Genomic DNA, 6,881 nt, shown 5'->3' with positions numbered 1-6,881 from the left:
CGGTGACACCGTCCCCGTTACGTTGTCCCTCGTTGAGGGAACTTTTGACAACAGGACAAATGCATCCAAAGTGCATCTGTAGAGAGCCGGAGTAAAACCATCCCTTACCGCTATTTGCAGTTTTGTACCCTTGACAAAACGGCGAACGCCCAGTCGCTGGGGTTGCCGCTTCAAGTGCGCATCAAGATGGTTGGGAATGGGGTGTGGGCAGTTTCTCCACCGAGACGGTGGCAGACATGTGAATTCCTATCGTGCAAAAGGCGACAGTCGCCCGCTAGCCGAGACCGTTTCCGTGGGGATTAGTTGGGTTTCTCGCGATAAAGGTTTGCTGATAGAATAGAGTTTGGTACTGCCATAGAGAATCGACAATTCTTACACTGAATGATGCCAGTGAAGTGGCTGAATGACTCCTAATCGGATTTTCGATGCGTCCACCGTATTTCCTATCTGTCGGGTTTTGTTTGTGTGTCGTCGTCACTGATTCTATCATATCCCATTGATCCACTGTAAACGCCCGCAGGAAAATCAATCCCGGGGTAGTGTACGTGACATATTCGGACTTTGATCATAAATTGACTTTGACCTTTGGACTCAATTACGTGGCGACTTTGATCAGTCTTGATACAGAGGCACGATCTCTCTGCTCTGTGGGGAACAGACGAGGCGGTCGAAAGGTTAAGCGGGGCAATGCAAGTCCATTCTGCGTTCTACGCCTGGGTTCCAACCCGATCCTCCTCTTGGAATGCCGGCGTTATGAATATTTTCACACAAATATTACTGAGGTCGCTTTCCTGGCGCCACTCTGAGGGAATGAGCTCCTCCGCTCGAACTGGAAGAAAGTTTGAGAGAGCTGGAACTTTGCAGTGGAGGAGGGTGAGAGGGAGACTCGATGGAGGTGATGGGCAGAGTACCTGGGTGTCAACATTTCTGAAGGGCTACACTGAGACCTGCATATTGATACAATTACAAACAGAGCGCGCCAGCGAACGTATTTCATGAATGTGAGGAGATCTGATATGCTACAAATGTTTTCTATAGTTTCTATAAATGTCTATCGATAACTCGTGGGGAGCGTTCTGTCTGGTCCCATCGCCGTCTGGTATGGATAAACACTAGAGAGCATCAGGAAAAGCTGCAGAGTGTTGTAACCCCATGGACACTAGTGTCCACACGAGTGAGAACACCTACAATCTGCGATGCGTCAAGAAGGCGTCATCCATCATTTAAGGTCCAACCCCAATCCCCATACAGGATGAGTCCGGTTCTCATTTCTCTCATCAGAGAGGTCTGCGTGTTTTTAAACGCCGAGCGGCTCCCGCGTCATTGGTTGATGAGATATTTGTGTTAATAAGCAGGGGTACCAGTGCCCCTAATAGAGTGGACACCGAGTGTATGTTGTGTGCTCTAACACGAGTTCATTACTTCCCCCGTTCCGATCCCTGCTCTCTCACTCCAGTGAATTTGGTGGCGATTGCCATCCTGTCCGGGGAAAGTGCGGTCTCTCCACCTGCACCACTCGCTACCTGGTCGCCATGGCGGCGGCGAACTTGATGCTGATCCTCACCGAGGTTATTCTGTACCGGATCAACTTCCATTATTTCCCGGAGTGCTTCCTCAACATAACCCCGGTGTGCAGTGTCATCACCGTGCTGCGTCGCGCCGCCGCCGACTGCTCCGTCTGGTTCACCGTCACTTTCACACTCGATCGGTTTGTTGCCATCTGTTGCCAGCGACTGAAAACAAAATATTGCACCGGGGAAACTGCGGCGGTGGTCCTGGGGACAACCGGCGTTCTGCTGTGTCTGAAAAATGTCCCCTACTACTTCACGTATGTACCGAGAGTGATCATCGACAATGTGCCGCGGGGCTGCTACCCAATGATCGCTTTCTTTACCGTACCAGGCTGGATGGGGTATGACTGGTTCAACACGGTTTTTACCCCACTCCTCCCTTTCGCTGTCATTCTGCTGCTCAACGCTCTGACAGTCAGGCACATTTTGGTGGCCAGCCGGGTCCGGAAGGGGCTGCGGGGTTACAGCAGTGGGGAGAATCGCAGCGACCCGGAGATGGAGAGCAGGAGGAGGTCTATAGTTTTACTCTTCACCCTCTCCGGCAGCTTCATCCTCCTGTGGCTGACGCACGTAGTGGAATTCGTCTACTATCAGATCACGGGGACGGCGGGGGGCCGGGATGAACGACTCACAGTTCATCTTTACGCTGCTCGGGTTTATGCTGCGGACCGTCAGCTGCTGCACCAACACGTTCATTTACGCGGCGACGCAGTCCAGGTTCCGGGAGCAGCTGAAGAGCGCGGCGGTGTATCCGGTCACCTCGCTGCTTCGGGTCATCGGCGCCTCGGCCACCTGAGCGCAGCGCGCAGGCGCCCCCGGATCACCTGCCCGGCCCCCGGGCTTCTGAAGGCCCACGCACCGAACAACCGCAGCAAAGTGCGGGGAGGCCAGTCTGCCCTTGGCAATACCTGGAGAACACAGCGCAGCACAGACCCCTCGGCACACGATGTTGTGCCGGACTTTAAACGTACGCCAAGACCAATCTAACCCTCCCTCGCTACAAACAAGAGAAAATCTGCAAACGCTGGAAATCCGAGCAACACACACAAAATGCTGGAGGAACTCAGCAGGCCAGGCAGCATCTATGGAAAAGAGTACAGCCGACGCTTCGGGCCGAAACCCTTCGACAGGACTGGACATGTATTTGTCTGTCATTTCTGTATGCAGCTGTGAGCTTCATAAATTCCTCTAATATATCTGCCTCTACCACTACTACCAGGAACGCACACACCAACCACTTCTGACATTCGCCCCCCACCCCAGCCAAACTTTCCTCCAATCGGGCAGTTTACAATGATACCCCTTCTGCAAGCCATTTACACGCTGGGAAAAATGTATTTGCCCACCGACGCGATCTATGCCTCATCATCTCGTACGGAACTCATAGATCCGCTGCCCTCTCGGTGGGGAGATGAGTCCCGATCTCCATTTTATGGTCTCATAGAGAAGGCCAGGGAGTGGGGCTGAGGTGGGGGAAACGGATCAGCCATGATTGAATGTCAGAGCAGACTCGCTGGGCCAAATGGCCTAATTCTGCTCCTGTGCCTTGTGGTCTTGTGCTCCCGTGGTCAAATACGTCATGTTTGTAAATATCTTGACGATGTGACCCCCAGGTTTGGAGTCCACTCCGAGATCATAAGACATAGGAACAGAATGAGGCCATTCCGCCCATCAGACCTGCTCCTCCATTCCATCGTGGCTGATTCATCCCAATCCCATTCTCCTCATTCTGTTCACACACTTTCTCATCAGGAACCTGTCAACCTCCGGTGAAAGTCGGGACCACTTTCCATCGAATCGGGACATGTTGGACTTTGAAGGGGGTCATTGACATCCCGCCTCACGGTGGGTACAGCACAGAATGATCGGCCCGGTCTCTCATCCTCCGCTCGGACAGACAACTGGCGAACAGACCGGCTCGCATCCTCGCCATGAAGCGAACACCTCTCCATAGATAAAACGGCGATACTGCGCACCGTGGGGTCTCACAAAGGCCCTGTGGGTCTGCGCTGGGACTTTCCTGTACGCATTCCCTCTTGCAATAAAGCATGGCCTCCCACATGTCTCCCCAAGTGCTCGCTGCTTCCGAATCCTTATCAGCCCGGATTAAGGGTCTGGTTAGGAAGGGATGACTATTCATTCCTCTCCATAGAGGCTGCTGCCCGACCTGCTGAGATCCGCCAGCATTTAGTGCGTGTTACTCTGGGTTTCCGGTATCTGCAGAATCTCTTGTGTCCCTGCCTCGTGTACACGGACACTCCGGTCCCATTTCCTGCTCGTGACCCATTTCCCTTACGTCATTAATAATCTGGTTTCTAGTTTGTAAGAATGTAGACTGGCCTTTCAGTTATCACCGTCCACATCTGGTACACATCTGCCCGTTCACCAATCCTGAATGGACCGTATCGGAGACGGTTTGCGTCCTGCTCACTGCTCCCCATCGCACCAGCAACAGTGTAGTTTCATGTAGTCCACAGACAGGCAATGTGTCCACACCATGACCCGGTAGTGTAGCGGGTTTGCGTCAGGCCATGTTAGCGCGGTTGGAAGATCGGGATTCAGTTACCACCGTTCTACCCCCTGACCACGTGGGTCCCCTCCGGGTCCTCCCAATTCCAAAGACGTACGGCTTCGTGTAATCACTGACTGGCACGCTGTGTTTGTGCTGCACACCTGTGGGCTGCTCCCAGCTCAATATTCGCTGATTCAATTTGATGCGGACAACGAATTTCACTCGATATTTAGATGTACACATGACAAATAAATTTAATCTTTAAACACTGTACTGAAGCTTGAAAGCTATCACCGTACTTTGTGAAAACTGGGCTGGGGACTGAACCTCACGAACCCCAACTTGTCACTTCCTTCCACCCAGCAAAAGGCCCGCATCCCCCTCTTCCCTGCTTCGGCCCTGTCACCTGACAATGCCCCGTGTGGGTTCGTATTCAATGTCACAATCCATGTGAGACTTACCAAAATCCCTTTGAAAGTCCAAATGAATTAAACCACCGGCTCTCCTTTAACTATTCCGCGAGTCGGAGAGGGGAAAATCCAATAGATTTGTTAAAACTGCTTTCCCATTGAGAAACCAAGGCTGCTATTCTCATTCCCGTCATTCTTCCCTGTGTGACATCTTTCAGAAGGGATCCCACTGTGTTCCACACGCCCTAATAATGGCTCAGAGTCATAGAATCACACAGCACTGCGGCACAGAAACAGGCTCTTCGGCCCGTCTAGTCCATCCTTCCATCGACCTGCTCCTTGTTCACAGCTCTCTACACCCTTTTCATCCACGGACGTATCCAAACTTCACTTAAATGTTGACATGGAACCTGCATTCACCACTTCCGCTCGCAGCGAGTTCCACTGCCCTCTGAGTGAAGAAGCTCCCCCTCAAGATCCCCCCCTTAACTATTTCACATTTCACCCTCAACCCATGACCTCTGGCTCCAACCTCAGTGGAAAGGACCTGCTTGCAGTAACCCTGTCTTTCCCACTCTTAATTTTGTACACCTGGGTTGCTCCAATTCCCCGGGTTTCTCGGTTCCTTTGTGAAACTACGAGGTTACATTTCCCACACTCCGCTCGGCAGGAACGTCTCCAGAAGTCAGAGAAAGTTGGAAGATGGTCATCCACTCAAATATTATATCCCATGTTCACGTTCTGTATCTCGCTTCAATGTAGAGAGTATTACACTCAGGACTCCTGAACCTATCGATAGAGCTGAATTTCTGTAATACAAGCACACAGGATTGTAGGAGAAGGAATTGGCCACTGAGCTTCACAACGATTCCCATCCATTCCGTTTCTACGCCAGCCCAATTCCTTCATAGAGTCAAGGAGCTTTCCAGAACAGAAACATGACCTTCGGCCCATCTAGTCCATGCCAGCCTTCTGACTTGTTCCACCCACCCGCACCCGGAACATAGCCTTCCATACCCCTCCCCCCCCCCATCCGCGTGCCTAACCAAACTCCTCTTAATTGTTCCAATTCTACTTGCAGCTCATTCCAAGCTCGCCACAACCTCTGGGTGAAGGTGCTAACCTTGAATATTTCACCGTCCACACTAAAGCTTTGATCTCGACTTGTCGTCTCGCCCAACACGAGGGTAGAAAGCCTGCAGGCACTGACCTATACATAGCCCTCATAATATTGTGTACATCGAAATATCTCCCATCATTCTCCTGCGCTGCACTGACTGACTGGGTTCTAAAAATACAGTATATCAATCAGGGGGCTCGTCCGGGATTTGAACCCGGGACCTCTCGCATGCTCGCAAATTTAGACCCAAAGCGAGAATCATACCACTAGACCAACGAGCCCGTTTAACACTTGTAACATAAAACTGTTGCTTTTCATGTACTCAATCTCCTTCCTCATCTCCACATCTGGTGGTAATTTTCCACAAAATTAGATCATAGAGCAAAGACCAGTACAACACGCTGCAGGCCCTTCGGCCCACCAAGCTGTGTCCACCTGCGTATGTAGACCTACTCTGCCATCAATATAACCATTCACTCCTACACAGTCTATATTTTCACTACAGCTATCCATCTATCCATGTTATAGTCCGGTCTGGAGCCCGCATTCCAGGCCATGATCTGGTCCGTGGACTCCGGACTCCGGGTCTTGTAGCCGTCCCTTCTTTCACCCTTGAGCCAATTAGTCACACCTGTGGATGATTGTGGCTTGTTTGGACTCAAGGAGGCGACCCTGATGCTCATCGGCTGGCAGGTGCATATAAGGGGCTCTGGGACTGAGCCTAGTTGGGGGGGGGGGTCGTCCTGCTCTGAACATGTTCTGTCCTGTTTGTCATGTCCCGTTCCCCTGTTTCTCTTGTATGCGCTGGTCCCGCTGTTCCGTCCGGTTCACCTTGTTTGCGCTGTCGCGCTGTTTGCCTGTCTATCCCGTTCTACCCGTTCATCATGGTTGCCCTGGTTGCGCTGTTTGCCCGGCTTCGCTCTGTTTGTCCTGTTCGCCCCGGCTTGGAGTACCCACCTAGTTCTGTGAGTCATTCTTGGAGTCACCCTGGACCTAGTCCCTTTCCTACCCCTCGCTTCCGACGGGTGGTGCCCCGCACTTGCCCAGGTTTCCCGCGTCTTGCCCAGGCCTCTGTGTCCATGCCTGGGAGGCGGCCCTGCCAAGGAGATATGCGGCCCGCCCGGAGGACTCTGCCCCTTTCCTACCCCTTGCCTCCGACGGGTAAGTCAGACCAGAATGCCGTTGCCTGGCGGAGGACTCTACCTTGTCCTGAACTCCAAGACCCTGCCTTGCCCTGAACTCCAAGACCCTGCCTTTCCCTAAACTCC

General features: G+C 52.3%; 1 non-coding gene across 1 annotated transcript; it reads right to left on the bottom strand.

The window, feature by feature from the left end:
- Positions 1-5,806: 5,806 nt before the first annotated feature.
- Positions 5,807-5,894, bottom strand: trnap-ugg (transfer RNA proline (anticodon UGG)). Its single transcript is given in 2 exon segments — positions 5,807-5,842; positions 5,859-5,894. It is a non-coding gene; the product is annotated as a tRNA-Pro (tRNA).
- Positions 5,895-6,881: the final 987 nt, after the last annotated feature.

The sequence above is a fragment of the Hemitrygon akajei genome, unplaced genomic scaffold (assembly GCF_048418815.1).
Source record: "Hemitrygon akajei unplaced genomic scaffold, sHemAka1.3 Scf000088, whole genome shotgun sequence".
Lineage (NCBI taxonomy): Eukaryota > Metazoa > Chordata > Chondrichthyes > Myliobatiformes > Dasyatidae > Hemitrygon > Hemitrygon akajei.
This window is presented reverse-complemented; position numbering and strand designations above follow the sequence as displayed.